The sequence below is a fragment of the Jaculus jaculus genome, chromosome X (genome assembly GCF_020740685.1).
Source record: "Jaculus jaculus isolate mJacJac1 chromosome X, mJacJac1.mat.Y.cur, whole genome shotgun sequence".
NCBI lineage: Eukaryota > Metazoa > Chordata > Mammalia > Rodentia > Dipodidae > Jaculus > Jaculus jaculus.
This window is the reverse complement of record NC_059125.1, coordinates 12,120,730-12,137,761: the sequence shown is the minus strand read 5'-3', so window position 1 is coordinate 12,137,761 and position 17,032 is coordinate 12,120,730.

Genomic DNA, 17,032 nt, shown 5'->3' with positions numbered 1-17,032 from the left:
ACCTGACAGCATGAAGCAGGACCATAGAAGCCATGTTCCTTGATAGCAAACTAGAAGATATAACTAATAATAAAACAGTGGGAGGAGCAATCAGTCAGGCAGAAGTCTCCTATAGATGGTGGGGGAAGCTTAATCCTCAAGCCAGGGACTCTGGCTGGTCATTCCCTGTGCCAGAATTGTGTTATATCCCACTATAAGTTATTGGTCAGGGAGCCCCATGAGGTCCCTGAAATCATGCAGGCCATCACCAAAATACTTGATTATCCACCAGAGTTAAATGGTAACATCTTATTGCTGAAGACACCACAGGCCATGGACACAGGACATTGAGAGATCATACTGGAACTTAGAAGGAAGCCAGTGCCCTGTGGGCTAGCTCTCAGTGCTGAAAAGTGCTATGAGAGCTGCTGATGCATAATGGCCACCAACAGCATGAACGAGCATGGGATCCTGCAAGGTGCAAATCAACCAGCTGGACAAGATGTGCACACCTGTGCAATAGAGACACACAGCTTCTACAGATAATCAAGGGCTCTCTGATTGGGTAGGAGAGAATTCATACCTGGTACTGAGAACCAAGTCACAATCTTATGGTAACAAGATGGTCTTATGGTCTTTGACTAAAAAGAGTGGGTATACCCCCAAAAAAGTCTCTTAAATGATTATGCTTAATCCCTTTAATCTATGTTGCTCTCACTCCTGGTTAGAGAATCTGCATTTTTTTAAAACAACAGACAGCAATGCATACTGGGGGGAACTAAGATTCATCAAAACAACAAAAAGATAGCCAGTGCCTAGCACAAGAATCATTACCTCTATCACATCTGCCAGGGACCCAGGAGACATTAAAAGAGGAAGTGGCGATTTAAACATGAGTACTGCTCTCACTGCTAACCTGAAAATCCACTCCAGGGTGATGGTGACAGCCACTGAGAACACTCAAAACTCATTAAAGCAGATTTCAGAATATACTTAACACAAAAGGAGACTTAAAGCACATCTACCAAGGCTCAGGGAAAGATTGTAATAGGCACAGGCTAGGAAGGGAGCATCCTGAGGCACTGTGACCCCTCCAGAGACTAACCCCATCAAGGAGGTCCCTCAGTGGAATGGGGGTGGGGAGTGGAGATATAACAGTATAACCCAATTGGAATATAATCAACATGCAATATGCTCACACAGTGAAGTTCATAATTAATAAAAAAAAAAACAGCCTAGGGTTCTTGTGAAGCATGTGCAAAGCTCCTGAATTTCTGCAAAATAAAAAACAAACTAAAATCAATCTGCCTAAAAGAGGAATCAAATGCCATAGTACCATAGTAATACTAAAGCATAGATTAGCATTTCATTCTAAAAACAGAAGCAAATTTGTTTTGTAAACAATAGGAAAATAAGCTTTAATTTTTCTCATGGAGATTAAGATCATAAGTGACACCAGAAAGGGAAGGTTCGTATCAGGAAAGCAAACCTGGTAAAGAAAGCTCCCCCAAACTTCCTTCTGAGCAAAGCAAAACAAAACAGCTATGGCCCATCTTCCGGGGCAGGCAGTCCTGCTACGATGCTTACAGCTATCTTGTAGTTTACTAGATAAATTTTACTTTTTTTTTTCTTTTCTAGTAATGACATGGGTGAATCCATTAACTGCCTTCTAATCCAACCACATGTCTTATCTTTTAAAATTCTGAATGTAGCTGTCCTATCCTAGATCGTAAACAAAATACAAGTGTAGTTTTCTGTTGGCATAACTATTATGACAAAATTGTTTGATAGCCAGGTGTGGCTGGAGACAGCTGTAATCCCAGCTGCCCAAGAAGACAAGCCTAGAGAAGCTAAAATTCCAAAGCCAGCAAGGCCATGTCTCAAAAATAAAAGTCAAAAGGGGCTTGGAACACAGTTCAGTGGTAGAGTGCTTGCCTACCATGATTAGGGTCCTGTGTTCAACCCCAGAACTAGAAAACTTTCAATGGTCCTTTTATAATTAAAAATATTTATTTAGGGCTGGAGAGATGGCTTAGCAGTTAAGCGCTTGCCTGTGAAGCCTAAGGACCCCGGTTCGAGGCTCGGTTCCCCAGGTCCCACGTTAGCCAGAAGCACAAGGGGGCGCACGCGTCTGGAGTTCGTTTGCAGTGGCTGGAAGCCCTGGTGCGCCCATTCTCTCTCTCTTCCTCTATCTGTCTTTCTCTCTGTGTCTGTCGCTCTCAAATAAATAAAAAATTTAAAAAAATATATTTATTTATTATTTTATTTTTGAGAGAGGGAGGGAGGGAGAGAGAGAGAGAGAATGAGAGAATGAATGAATGGGCACTCCAGGGCCTTTCATCCACTGTGACCAACCTCCAGACAACTTGCATTCTTAGGCTTCACAGGCAAGTGCCTTACCACTAAGCCTTCTCTCCCATCCTAAAATATTTATTTTTATTTATTTATTTGAGAGAGAGGGAGGGAAAAAGATACATAGAGTATGGTGCAAATGAACTCCAGACACTTGTGATACCATGTCCATCTAACATACATGGGTCCTGGGGAATCAAACCTGGGTCCTTAAGTTTTGGAAGCAAGTGCCTTAACTGCTAAGCCATTGCTCCATCCCAATTGTATAATCCTTTTATTCACATTTTTTCTTGTTTTATTTTTATTTATTCATTTGAGAGCAACAGAGAGAGAGAGAATGAGCATGCCAGGGCCTCCAGCCACTGCAAATGAACTCCAGATGAGTGCACCCCCTGTGCATCTGGCTAACGTGGGTCCTGGGGAATCAAGCCTCAAACCAGGGTCCATAGGCTTCACAGGCAAGCGCTTAACCACTAAGCCATCTCTCCAGCCCTCACATTTGATTTTAATGTACAGTCATAAGCGAGTCTATCTTAGCAAAAATGTTTCAACATTAATCAATTTCCTCCAAGTTTTCTCTAAAGGCTTTGATAATCAAACAGCTTTCAATCCCCCAGTTTCTGCCACTAGCCTTGGGAATTTTCTCTTTTCCATCAGTAGCTCTACCCAATTTTTATTTTGCTTTGCCAGTGGCTTAGGCAAGACTCTAGTGTCATCAGCTTTTTGAAGTCACCATCACATTAGAAAGCTAATTTCAGTTTAAGAATGATTTGCTTTGAGTCATTGCATTATACAACATCTACCTTTAACAATACAGTTACTAAGAAAGCTCCTTTGCTAGACTGTGAACTTTCCTAATGAGAGGACATGGCTTCCTTATCTTCTACTACCAGTGACTGCCAAATCATTTGTATCAAAGAACATTAGCTATATTTGATGACTTTTACTTAATATCCTCATCTTCAAATACTGACTAGCCAAGACAGTGATGCAGTATTTGATTGAGGACAGACTTTATTGAGTACCCAATTCATTAGTACACTTTCAAAATGTTAGGCTAACTTTTGCTTCCATATACAACTTATGAGGACTGGGATAATAAATATTTGACCACAAGTACTCAAATTGCTAACTTCTCTAATGGAGGTCAACACATATCTTCTACCTCCAATGACTACCATAAGGAAGGCATCAAATAATAGTCATTCAATTGAATGTTGTTTCATTTAAGACCTTCGTTTTCAATTATTTATAGACCAACCAAGAACCACATCATAAGTAAGATAGAATTTACATTATTAGCAAGATTAGAAGGAATATCTAGACATGACCCTGGGAACTTGCAGAGTGTTTCACAAATGTTGTTTGAGTTTATATCCTTTGTATGGATGTCTTTAAATGACCAGAGTAATCTCTTGTCTCTCTGTCTCTCCCCCTCCCTGCCTCTATTTCTTTCATTATGTCCATCTGTCTTTCTCCTCTTTGTCCCTGTTCTTTTCTCTCTTTCTTCATAAAGAAGTTAGCATTAATATCTGAAGGACCAGGCTTATATTGCAAAGGCTAAATATGGCAATAACCATGATGATAGACATTCAAGATGTCAAAGGAAAGATACTTGCTAATTTGGATATTACAGATATTTGTTTCCAGGGAGATACATCGGTAGGTTCATTCATTCCTCCAGACTTCATCTATTTGGCTTTTCTTCCCCCAACTCTTGCCATTTCAGGAAGCAGTGTCATTGCAAAGTCCTCAATAGCAAAGTCTATGGTCTTATTCTGAAGGCCCTTCTAGGCAATTTTATTAGGACACAACATAATGACTCTTCCTCATCTTCCTAGATTTTGAATATACAAATTTAAAAAAAAACATTAATTTTTTTTAAAAAGACAGAAAATATCACAAAACTAGATTAAATGTAGTTAGGCTAATGAAGGAGCTGTGTCCTTTCACTGTTTGTTCTGGGAACGTTTCAATCAGTTTAGCATTGGCAAAGCTTCTGAACAAAGACAGTAATTACCAAATAAAAATTGCCTTCAGTGCATTGTCTGTGCTCACAGTTTGCCATGAACGGATTTATGATCCTTTCATTTCAATAGGAACTACCAGTCCGCCTTTCTCTTCAAATAGCCTATTCATCTCATCATAAAAACAGCTAAAATATACTAGCAGAATCTGCTGCCATTGCAGCCAGGCTGCAGACAGCAGGAGTCAGCTCCTTCCAGCAGGCACAAATAGAACTGGCTTTGAGGAACTACAAAACAAAAGCTCAAAAAAACACTTACATAATTTTTTTATTGAAAAACAGCAATTATTTAGTTCCAGTTCCTTTTACTACTCTATCTTTTATCCAAAATTAATGCCATTATGTACAAAATGGTCAGAAGTCAGGGAATCTGGGCTTAAGTAATGATCCATGGCTTCTGTTCACATACATGAATTAATACTTTCTGCTCCTTAGAGGGAAATATCCCAGGGTGGTGTTTTTGTTTGGTTTTGTTAAATAAATAAGGCATAAAGAATCACTTTATCAGAAACAAGCTAATTGGCGGCAATTTACTCGACTCCCAACATCCATCTGTAGTACATTATCTTTTCCTGTCCTCAGTCCCACACTTGAAGGAAATGTGTATTGGATTTGTTAGAACAGCCTTCATGAAGGAAGGATGAAAGAAGTCTAGAAAATTGAGATCTTCATACAGAACTGCAAGAAAAACATGGTAATATGTTGGCATGAAACTATCTTCAACATGACAGTTTCAAAATCAGTTCCATCCACAGTTTTCTCATTGGTAGGCATCCCATTTTGTCTTCACATCACCAAGAGTTTCAACATTTTGTTAACCACTGTAACTTTTACAATTTTATTACGTGTGTGTGTGTGTGTGTGTGTGTGTGTGTGTGTGTGTGCAGATGTGTTACCAGGGTGTTACCACTGCAAATGAATGCCAGATGCTTGTAACAACTTTTGTTCTCTCACTACTTTGTAAAAAATGTTTTTAACTATTTATTTATTTGACAGAGAAAGAGGGATAAAGAGAGAGAATGAGTGCACAAGGGCTTCCAACCACTGCAAACGAACTCCAGATGCTTGCATCCCTTTGTGCATCTGGCTGATGTGGGTCCTGGGGAATTGAATCTGGGTCTTTTGGCTTTGCAGGCAAACACTTTAATCACTAAGCCATCCCTCCAGCCCCTTTCACTATTCTTCATTCTCCATGTACTTGAAGTATTTTAGTCACCAGATGGGTCACATGACTGTAATTTCTGCAGTTGTGTCCTTGCTTGTGGTCCCATGCTAGATGTTGTTGATGTAGAAACATGGCTCTTGCCTCACAGGTCATAGGAGATCCTTTATTATGAGATCAAATATGAGTGACCATGATGGATTAAGGTCACCCCATTACCATGTTCCAATGTAACTTTTCATCAAGATTTGCAGCAACAGAACTAAAGAAAATCACAAATCAAGACACTTTTAAAATGCATTGCTAAAAAAAATATAAAATATGAAATAAAATACAGTAATGAAAACAGGCAGCTTGTAGCAAAGTGAGGAAGTCTCTACTCTAGGCCTCAGATGCTATGTAGTGACATTCTCAGCCTTCAGATTGGTAAAAGTTAGTGGTCTGTTAGTACATTCTAAGTGATTCACCTAATAGTCACAAGGATGTTAGGTCAGACACAGAGGTGTACAATTAATGAGGCTAAACATAGCTCAAGATAATTTGGCTCCAGACCTACAACATCCTATTTCTTCACTATCACAGAAATTCAGTCAGTCAGCCTAGTAGAATCTGTGCCATGGGTGTAGCTTTTCTTTCTGGGAACTTAAGTTCACAATGTCAAGGTCAGCCCTGAGGAATTGGAATGTATGTGAAATAACATGATTTAGCTTTGTCTCCCATCTTTTGAATTCAATGCAAATTTAACCTCTACACAGCTGTTATAACCTAATATGATCTCATTGGCCTAGTCAAGACTTTACCTCCCTCTCTGCTTTCAATCCCAGTTGCTTGGATTTTGGTATCTCCAGCTTCGCATGTTCTGAATGGTCCTTAGAAGACAGTTGTCAACTATCACCCATCCAATAGCGCTTTGCATAAAGTCTGATTTCTCCCTCTGCATTCCCTTTTCCCCCCATTTCACTTACCTTTATTCTAAAATCCTATCATCCTAACTTTTAATGGCTTTGACTACTTTAGATATGCACTTTCTCCAATTTCTACATCTCTTGCTTAAATAAAGTCCCCCCCCCCCTTGAAACCCAGTGCTTCTATGGAGATGTGACTAAATGTGCTGGCTCTTGAACCTGGCTGAGTCAGAATCATGCTTTTTAAGCTATAGATTATTGAGCTCAGCACAGCCTATAGAAACATTTTATTTTTTTAATTTATTTTTATTATTTGCAAGCAGGGAGACAGAAAAAACAGGTGTGCCAGGGCCTCTAGCCACTGCAAATGAACTTCAGATGTATGCATCACTTTGTGCAGATGGTTTTACATGGGTGCTGGGGATTCAACCCTGGATAATCAGGCTTGTAAGCAAACACCTCAAGCGCTAAGCCATCCCTCCAGCCAAAACCATTTTAAATTATCTTAGATTTCCTAGTCTTGTTAAGCAACAAGATTCAGAAGGGCCAAAGAAGAGTTTTAATTTATTTCTTCACAAGGTCTATGACTGAACCAGCCACAGTGGGTCTCTCTCAAATATTAACTTCTCCTGCTCATAGAAAGTATCAGGGAAGAAAGTTATCACACCCCAAAAACTATTGATTTTCATTTGAATGCATTCCTTCCAAAGTTAAGGTTCTCAGTTTTGTCATTTGGAGACCTTTCCTGAAAAGTGCAACTCAACCAACAGTTCTTATAGTAACATGTGCAAATCAAGCCACATTGTCCTATCCTGCTAGCAGAGCATAGTAGTAAGGCTTCTAGGAGATTTTAGATTGTGGGGCTTCCTGGTCAGACAGTCTGAACAAAAACGGGTAGTTCCAGGTTCAGCAAAAGACCTCTCTGTCTCAGTGGAATAAGGTGGAAGAGCAATAGAGGAGGATCACTGATGTCCTCCTCTGGACTCCACATCATGTGCATGGGACACACGCATCTACCCATATGCATATCATACTTACTACACACAAAATTAAAGGAAAGCCTTGTATTTTCTATAGGAAGATGGTCTCAATAGCCAACAGTGTTCAAATGCAAAAACTCAAAGTAAATAAGCAAAACACAAATGCAAGGAAACTTTCTAACCCTTCATTTTACAGATGAACAAATTGGGGCTGAGAGAATTGAAATGACTCGCCCCCCCCCCACACACACACACAAAAAAGGAGGTAGGGGCTGGAGAGATGGCTTAGCAGTTAAGCGCTTGCCTGTGAAGCCTAAGGACCCCGGTTCGAGGCTCGGTTCCCCAGGTCCCATGTTAGCCAGATGCACAAGGGGGCGCACGCATCTGGAGTTCGTTTGCAGAGGCTGGAAGCCCTGGCGCGCCCATTCTCTCTCTCTCCCTCTATCTGTCTTTCTCTCTGTGTCTGTCGTTCTCAAATAAATAAAAATTAAAAAAAAAAAAAAGGAGGTAGTAAAAACTAAGTCATAGACCAGCCTGACATGTGGGCTCCTTTTGCCTGCTCCAAGAGTCTTCTGTTAATTGATCAAGTTGATGGCTGTCCAGGAATCCAATAATACTCCCCAACTGAACTCCTAAAAGGCATGTCTTAGAAAGGGTGGAACTTCCCAGCAAGAAAACATAGAAGTACAGCAATCAACAAACTGAAGACTAAGTTTGATTTACTCTGCAAGGCATGATTGTAATGACCAAGCTCTTATTCAGGCATATAGGTATCCTGATATGAGGGAGATCCATATAGTCCTTCAACAAATAGAGTAAATCTACTGGCACAAGCTAGGTCAGATCCAAGTTTCTGGCCTCATCTCAGAGATATTATATTAAGAATAAGCAGTAATTGTAATTATAAGGAAGATATTACTTTCATGGAATTTCCCTGGACATTTACATTCTAAGTGATTTAGCAAGAAGTCATTTGTCATAGCTTGAATGTGATAGTTTGAATGTATGGCCCCATAGACTCAGGTGTTTTATTAAAATTGAGCTTAGAACATGAGCCACTACCATGCAAATCCCTGCTACAGGAGACATGTCACAGGGGGGGCAGATCTTGGAGTCCAGCCCTAAGGTATGTTTGAGAGTGGATCTTAAGTTCAGCCTAAGGTGTGTGGAAAGCAACTGGAGCTCTTGTTGGGTGTGGTGCTGGTTTTTGGTCTTTCTGCTTGGATATATGGAAAAGAGCCAGCTTCTTCCACCATTGATGGTGTTCCCCTGGATTTTGTAAGCCTGAAATAAATCCCTTCCTTCCATAATCTGCTTGGTTAGGTGCTTTGTGCCAGCAACAAGAAGGTGACTAAAATATCATCAGAATGTTTCTTCTGTATACTGAGGTCCATTTTATTACTACTTAGAAGCCTTTCATATATGTATGCTTCGAGATACCATAATGTAGTTCCTGCCTATGTTGTTTCTATTACTGTTGTATACTGAGACACTTATACCTCAATTATGCTTTCACTTGACTGAAGTGTCTTTGTCTGACCCTTGCTGATGAGTTATATCCAAAAGAAACTCCTAGAGAGAAAAAGACAAGCAGCAGGACTCTAGTCTATTCCAATGAACCCAGGGCCCAAGTTTAAAAAGCTATTTTGATATGCCTGCAACAAAATTACAGAGGAAAACAGAAACAGAACAAAAAAAAAAAAAAAAACAGCAACTGCATCTGTAACCCTGGAGAACAGATTCATTAGAGGTGGTTTCCAAAGCCCAGTCAAACTCCTCCACTTGCTCAAACTCTGGAAACCTAGAGCAGCACTGGGTAAGCATCCTGTGTTAGGGAAAGTCAGGGATGCTCTTAGCCAGTATGGTTTCTTGCTCTACCAAATGCTCCAATGAGTCAGCACAGCTTTCTGGAACAATGGAGGAGAGGATGCTGCCATTAGGAGACTATTTATTTGGTCGCTACATAACATTGTAGATTAATTAGGAGTGAGAATGAGTGATAGCATCTTGACAGCCCCACCCACCCTGATCTAACAGAGAAGAAGCATTACAGTATGGGGCAATTCATTATTTCAAGTGGGTGTAAGAAAAATGACATCAACCAAATAGCATTACAAAATCTTTGATCATGTTGGCACAGATATCTGTCTTATAAAGTCAAGATTATAAAATAAAAATAAACTGGCTCAAAATTTGAATAAACCCTTCAGATTTTAAAGTATCAAACATGCTCAGGGTGGCCCTAAATATGTTTAAAAAAATGCATCAAGATACATCTTCAAGAGCAACGTGTACCCAAAACCGAATTAATATGGCTCACGAACTTCTTTCCCCATTTGCCAAATGTTTTTGAATATGGCAAAACGACAAGGGTAGAGGGTAAATGCTTTCAATATGCTAAGAGTCAACTGAGTTTATAGTGTGCTTATAGTGATTGCTGAATAAACTGTAGTCTCAGGGTAGAAGTTTGATTAGCCACACTAGACCTACTAAGAACATCCTAGAAGAGCACTGAAGAGGAAGACCCTGGGTTTTCAGACACTCACACTAATTAGATTGAAATGAGCTTATCTGGGAACACAGAAAACCCTGTCACCTTCTGCCAGCCCTACAACCCTTTTGTAAGAAGAACTGTCTAAGCACCTGCAATTCCAGGTTTTTGTGTTCTTTTTGCAGAGAACATGAGTTCCACAGATTTCCCCTCAGCATGACAGTGACATAAAATTAATGCGGACTATAATACAGCTGGGCTCCTCAACCTTTGCTCCATTGACATTTGGCACCAGGAAGCACTTCAATGAGCCCATCCTATGCCTGTAGGCTAACTGTACTTTCCTTAGCCTCTGCCCATTAGGTAACAGGAACATTTTCTTCCCACAAGTTATAATAACCAGCATGTTTCCAGACATTGACAAATGTCCCCTGGAGGGCAAAAATTAAACATGGTTGACCACCACTGAAACAGCACTGTTTGATCATGTATATGAAACTTAATATTGTTAATAGATATAAAGTCAAATAATATAGATGTCAAGTCTTTAAAGAAACCAATGAATGATCGCCAAGAAAGCAAGTAAAAAAGCAGAGGAGATAACTACATATACAGTAATAATTGAAAACTACCCTAGTATGTTTCATGCCTCACCTGGGAAAATGAGTGAGAGCAAAGAAACTATTCCAAAGCCTCATCTGTGGTTCACTGAGAATATTCCCTAGTTTGGTGCTACAGCACCATGCTGTTTCTCTGCTGACAGTCTGTCAACTGCTCCTGAAGATTCCCAGATTGTCTGAACTTGAGTTGTGAAGTTAGCAAAATGTGGTTCTCAGAACCAAACCTGCAGCTGCCTACCAGAGAGGTAGGATATTGACTTATACCTCTGAGACTGGTAACTTATCAGCTGTGGCTTCAAGTGCCCATAAGCATGGTGAAGGGTGGTTATAGAAATGATCCTCAATTCATCAGAGGCCCTTTTTTATCCCAAGGGAATATAGAGCAAATAAATCAAATTCAAGAGTGCCACATAAATGCTCTTTGGGAGCCTGCATTGCTGTCTGAACATTATAAACAATGAGGTAACGTGTGTCTGTATAAAAGTGTCATTATATGCATTCACACACATACATCTGCATATGGAATAACAATTAATATCTATAATACCTAAGGCAATGGCAGTTATGGGGGTACTTTAAAATGTTGAATACAAATTGGAGCTGAGACAGTGATCAGAGAAAAATGATCTGTAATCCTGAGAAAGAACCATCTGTCATGGCTGGAGGCTCCAACAGAGAAGAGCTAAGTGGAGAGGACTAGGGAACAGATGGGGAGGCTTGAACCCCCACACAGAGCAGAGGGTCCAACAGCTGGCATAGATTTATCCAGATGGATGACTATGACGTCATGTGCCAGATTATACACAAGTGAGTGGCTAAAATCTCCTAGGAAGTTCAAGCAAACATGGAGGCTCTTTACAGATGGCATCCACCTTGGAATTTCATAGGTATCAAAACACTTCTCAGCTGTGCCTTGTTGGCCTATGTGGAAAGAGCGGGAAGCTAAGCCCTTTGTATCCCTTCTTTATTCTTTGTTCCTGAGATAAATGGAAGTGGAGAGGGAGAAAAAAAAAAGTGTTCTTTTAAAGAAGACTGTTGACCTATGTCTTTGTTCTCTAAATTACAGTACAGGGGCAACAACTTGGAACATTAAAGTATGAATGTAACAGAGTCCATGATGTAGATGAAAGGTTTTGTATTCATCCTTCTCAGTGATCTCATAGCACTGCAAACAAATCAGAAGCTGAACTGAATATTGATTCCCAGTGTCTGATGTTCCTTTCTGTGATAGTTAATCTCTGGTTATTAGCTTGACAGGATTTAGAATCATCATGTCAACAACAAATTTTTAGGCATGCATGTAAGGAATTATCTTGACTAGGTTAATTGAGGTAGAAAGACCTACCTGCCTTAACTTTGGGTGGCACCATTCCATGGGCTGGGATCCAAGACTGAATCAAAAGGGGAAAGGGAGCTAAATGTCAGCATTTCTCTCTCTGCTTCCTGACTGTGGATGAAATGTGGCCAGATGCCTACTGCTTCTGCTGCCATGTTTCCCCCACCAAATGCACTATAACCATAAACTCTGAGCCGAAATAAATCCTTCCTCTCATAAGTTGCTTCTTGTTAGGTGTTTGTCACAGCAATGGAAAAGTAACTAATATACTTCCAAATAAGAAACCCTAGTGCCTACTTCAATCACTACATAGAATTGTGGAGTTAATAAAGTCATACAGATTCCATCTTCTCAGCATATTTTGAAATCATCTTGATTTCTCTATCCCCACCATGTTGCCTTAATTCTGATTTTTAAAAAAAATTTCCTGCTTGATCTATTACAACAGTGTCTTCTAGATTTCTTTTGGGACTTTGTTCCAATGAACATTTATTTATTTATTTATTTGTTTGTTTGTTTATTTATTGGTTTTTCAAGGTATGGTCTCAGTAACCTAAGACCAGTCTCAGTGCCTGTAATTTTAAATTCCTTGAAGTTTTCCAGCTTAAAAATCTTAAATCTCTCAGGCCAGTATCTTTAGCCAAGCATATCAGTCCATTACAAATTTAACCTTGATCAAACTTTCTGGGCCTGGGCAGCAGAACACAACCAGCCCTTGTGCCAGTAGCCAAATTCCAACAAAGTCCTCTGCAATCTTTCCTTCCCCTTACAAACCCCATAAGCCAAGCCACCAAGTTCAATCCTCCCTGCACTTAGCATTCTCAAACTCTCATCAGAACAGTCCATAATACTTGGCTTACCACTGTGCAAGGCATCTTCAGTTGCAAGTACCAAGTCCATGCCCATTCCTCCAAAACACAAGTTCCAAGGCATGGTGGCACACACCTTTAATTCCACACAAAGTGCATAGTTTTCCATGTCCCCAGGCTTAGCCTGTGAAAAGATTAGCCTTTTGCCAAATAGCTTGATCTCCATGGCCTCCTATAGTATTAACCATAGTTAGTAAATTGAGACATATCCAAAATTTGGCAGCAGGCAGGGTTAATCAGTTCTACCTGGCAGCTACCGACATAATGTTTTCCATCATAATTTTCTGACTGAAAATTGTCACATTATTCTGTACAAAAATTGTTATAAATAGCTAGTATGAGGAGACAAAATGGAATAAAACAATACTTTTCAACACTTTGTTCTTTTTCCCAACACGGGGTATGGGGGTGTTGAAAGGATTCACCATTTGGTCCTTTCATAATAGAGAAGAACAGCACTGGGAGTACAGTTCGATCATGTTTAAAATCAATATTCTGTTCAACTACTGTATGAATCAGAAGCCTGTGTTTTGCTTTGGATGGAAATTTAGTATGAGTTGTATACTATTCTGAAAAACCACACTGCCACTAGTTTCCACTGTAGCACAACTGTACCTATGAGTATCTTGGTCATCCTATAAACAGGCATAGATATCTGGTGAGAAGCTATCTTCTGATGAAGCTTTGTACAAATTGAAACACATTATATTTATTATAAGCTATTTAATTTATATTAATATATTACTATAAATTGATCTTTGACATTGTATTTGTCTTAAAATATAGCATATCTAGAGCTGGGGAAATTAAATTTCTCAGTGGGACTTCCAGCCAAGATGGTGACCGCCTAGCTGCGCTGCAAATACTGGGGAAAGAAAGGCAAGAAATTAAGGGTTATCAGGGTCTTCTTGCCAGTGGGAGGACACAGAGTGAGGAAAAACAGGGAATCGCGGATCCCCTCTTGAGTAGGTAGTCTAACCCCCATACAGCCGCCACACCCTGCACCCCAAGCGGCTGTGCTCCGATTGCGCACCCGCCAGCCCACTGCGCTGTGCTCCGATCACACACCCGAGGGGACCGCCCCTACTGTGATCCCAGCAGGCAGCCGCCAGACCCCACCCCCCTCAGCTGCTGTGCTCCTATCGCACACCTGCCGGCCAGCCTCCACTGTGCCCCAATCCCATGGCTCCCGCAGCTGCCTCTGCATTACAATTGCACATGCAGTGGGCCCAGTCCCACAGCAAGGGCCACACAAGCCCAGACTGAGTCACTAGCACCAGCTCAGGTGCCATCCACTACCTGTCCGTCGCCGCCCATCCCCCACTCCCGTGTGGCGGGAGAGTGCAGACTGTTTGCAGGTGCCAGTGTTCCCAGCCAGAGTTTGGGCAGCTTCAGAGCTTGCTATCTCAGCCCCCCTCCAAGCTCGAAAGCAGGCAGCTTTGGCACATTACTGGGTGAGAATTCAGGCAATTTTGGCGCCCATGCCAGGCAGTAGATAGGCAGCTTTGGCAAGAGAGAGCAAAAACCCAGTCTGCTTGGCAACTGCCCCAGGTTGCCTTGGATTCCCATTGAGCTAGAGGCCAGGCTGATCCACCCACCTACCTGCCTATACACTGTCATGGGTAGACCACAGCGCAAAAGAAATAACATGAAAAATAAAATGCAAGAAAATTCAGATAGATCACCCAATCCAACAAGGATTACATCTAACCAAAACATAGAAGAGGTTTTAGGATAAGAACATCAAGTGGAAGCTATGAGCAATGCAACCCTGACCAACCTACTGCTAGAAATTGCAGGAAAGCAACAAAGGACCAATAATCATGTGGATGTTACCATCACTAAGCTAGAGCAATATGACAAGACATTGGAAGGAATTCAAAGACAGCTAAGAGTTGAGGGAGAGTGAAAAAAAAAAAAAAAGAGGACCAGCTGGCCACACTAAATGAAAACATAAATAAATGCAAGGATGAATTTCAAGAATCATCAAGAAAATCAGAAAATGAGGTAAAAAGGGAGCTGGACAGAGCAATGGAAATGATACATAGAAAAGTAGTAGAAAAAGCAAACTTAATTGAAAAAGCCCAAAACACTCTAGAGGCCCTCAAAAACAGAGTCAGCAAAGTGGAGGATAGAAACTCTGATCTGGAAGACAAGATGGAAGAAACAGTACGAGAGTTCAAAAACTTCAGTAAGCTCAAAAGTTCTTCCAAACAGAACATGAGGGAATTGTGGGATACCCTTAAACATCCTAATATCAGGATCATTGGAACACCAGAAAGAGAAGAATTTCAGACCAAAGGCATGGAGAACTTATTTAACAAAATAATTGAAGAAAACTTCCCCAGTCTCTTAAAGGAAAGGCCCATCAAGATACAAGAAGCGAACAGAACTCCAAACAGACTGGACCAAAGGAGAAACTCCCCAAGACATATTATAATTAAGACTCTAAACATTGACACCAAAGAGAAAATCCTAAAAGCAGCTAGGGAAAAACAGCACACCACTTTCAAAGGAAACCCCATCAGAATTACTTCAGACTTCTCAATGGAAACCCTGAAAGCTAGAAGGGCCTGGAATGAAACTCTTCAAACTCTAAGAAACTATGGCTTCCAACCCAAACTACTCTACCCGGCAAAAGTCTCCCTCATAATAGATGGTGAAAGAAAAACTTTCCATGACAAAACTCAGCTTTACAATTATATGAACACAAAACCAAACCTACAGAAAGTATTCCAGGAAATTCTCCACAGAGAAGAAACAAATAACCAAACACAAATGCCTACACGAAGCAGATCACAACAACCAAACCCAAAGTAGACACAAAAAATTACAAATTCCATGAAAACACCAACACACATTGACCACCACAACATGGGAGGGATCAAATCAAATCTCACAGTCATTACCCTAAATATTAATGGCCTTAATTCACCCATCAAGAGACACAAGCTAACAGGGTGGATCAAAAAATTAGACCCCTCAATCTGCTGCCTTCAAGAAACCCACCTTACCACTAAAGACAGAAACCTCCTCAGGGTGAAAGGGTAGAAAACAATATTCCAAACAAATGGGAATATGAAACAAGCAGGTGTAGTTATATTAGTATTGGATAATATAGACTTCAAACCAAAAATCAAAAAAGACAAAGAAGGCTACTTCCTACTTATAAAGGGAACAATCCATCAAGAGGATATTACAATCACAAATCTGTATGCACCAAACACAGGGGTACCACAGTTCATAAAACAAAACCTACTTGACAATAAAACAGAAATAACCACCAACACCATCATAGCTGGGGACTTCAACACACCATTATCAGTAAAAGACAGATCATCCAAACAGAAGCTCAACAGGGAAGTAAGAGAGATCAACAAAACCATAGAACACTTAGACCTAACAGACATCTACAGAATTTTCCATCCCAAATCCACAGACTACACATTCTTCTCAGCAGCCCATGGAACATTCTCTAAAATAGATCATGTACTGGGTTACAAAGACTGCCTTCACATATTTAGGAAAATCGACATAATTCCCTGCATGATATCAGATCATAATGCTATATTCCTAGAAATCAACAACAACAACAACAACAAAAAAAACCCCACCAAGAATCCCAATGGCACCTGGAAACTGAACAGCACACTATTAAATAATAAATGGGTAGTGGATGAAATAAAAAAGGAAATTGCAAACTTCCTGGAATTGAATGACAATGAGAACACATCATACCAAAACTTATGGGACACAATGAAGGCAGTCCTCAGGGGAAAATTCATAGCACTCAATGCCTTCATAAAAAAGACAGAAAGATCCCAAATCAATAGCCTAACCACCCACCTAAAGGCACTGGAAAAACAAGAAAAATCCAACCCAAAGAGCTCCAGAAGGAAAGAAATAATTAAAATCAGAGCAGAAATTAATGAATTGGAAACCAAGGAAACAATTAAGGCAATTGACAAAACAAAGAGCTGGTTCTTTGAAAAAATAAACAGGATTGACAAACCTCTGGCCAATTTGACCAAGCAAAAAAAGGAGAGGCTCCAAATTAACAAAATTCAAAATGAAAAAGGAGAGATCACAACAGACATAAGGGAAATTGGGAGAATCATCAGGACTTATTTCAAAAACCTCTACTCCACAAAATTGGAAAATGTGGAGGAGATGGATAAATTCCTGGATGCATATCATCTACCAAAGCTAACCTTAGCGCAGATTAATCACCTCAATGAACCCATCACACTCATGGAGATTGAAAAAGTAATAAAAAAAAACCTCCCCAAAAGAAGAGTCCAGGACCAGATGG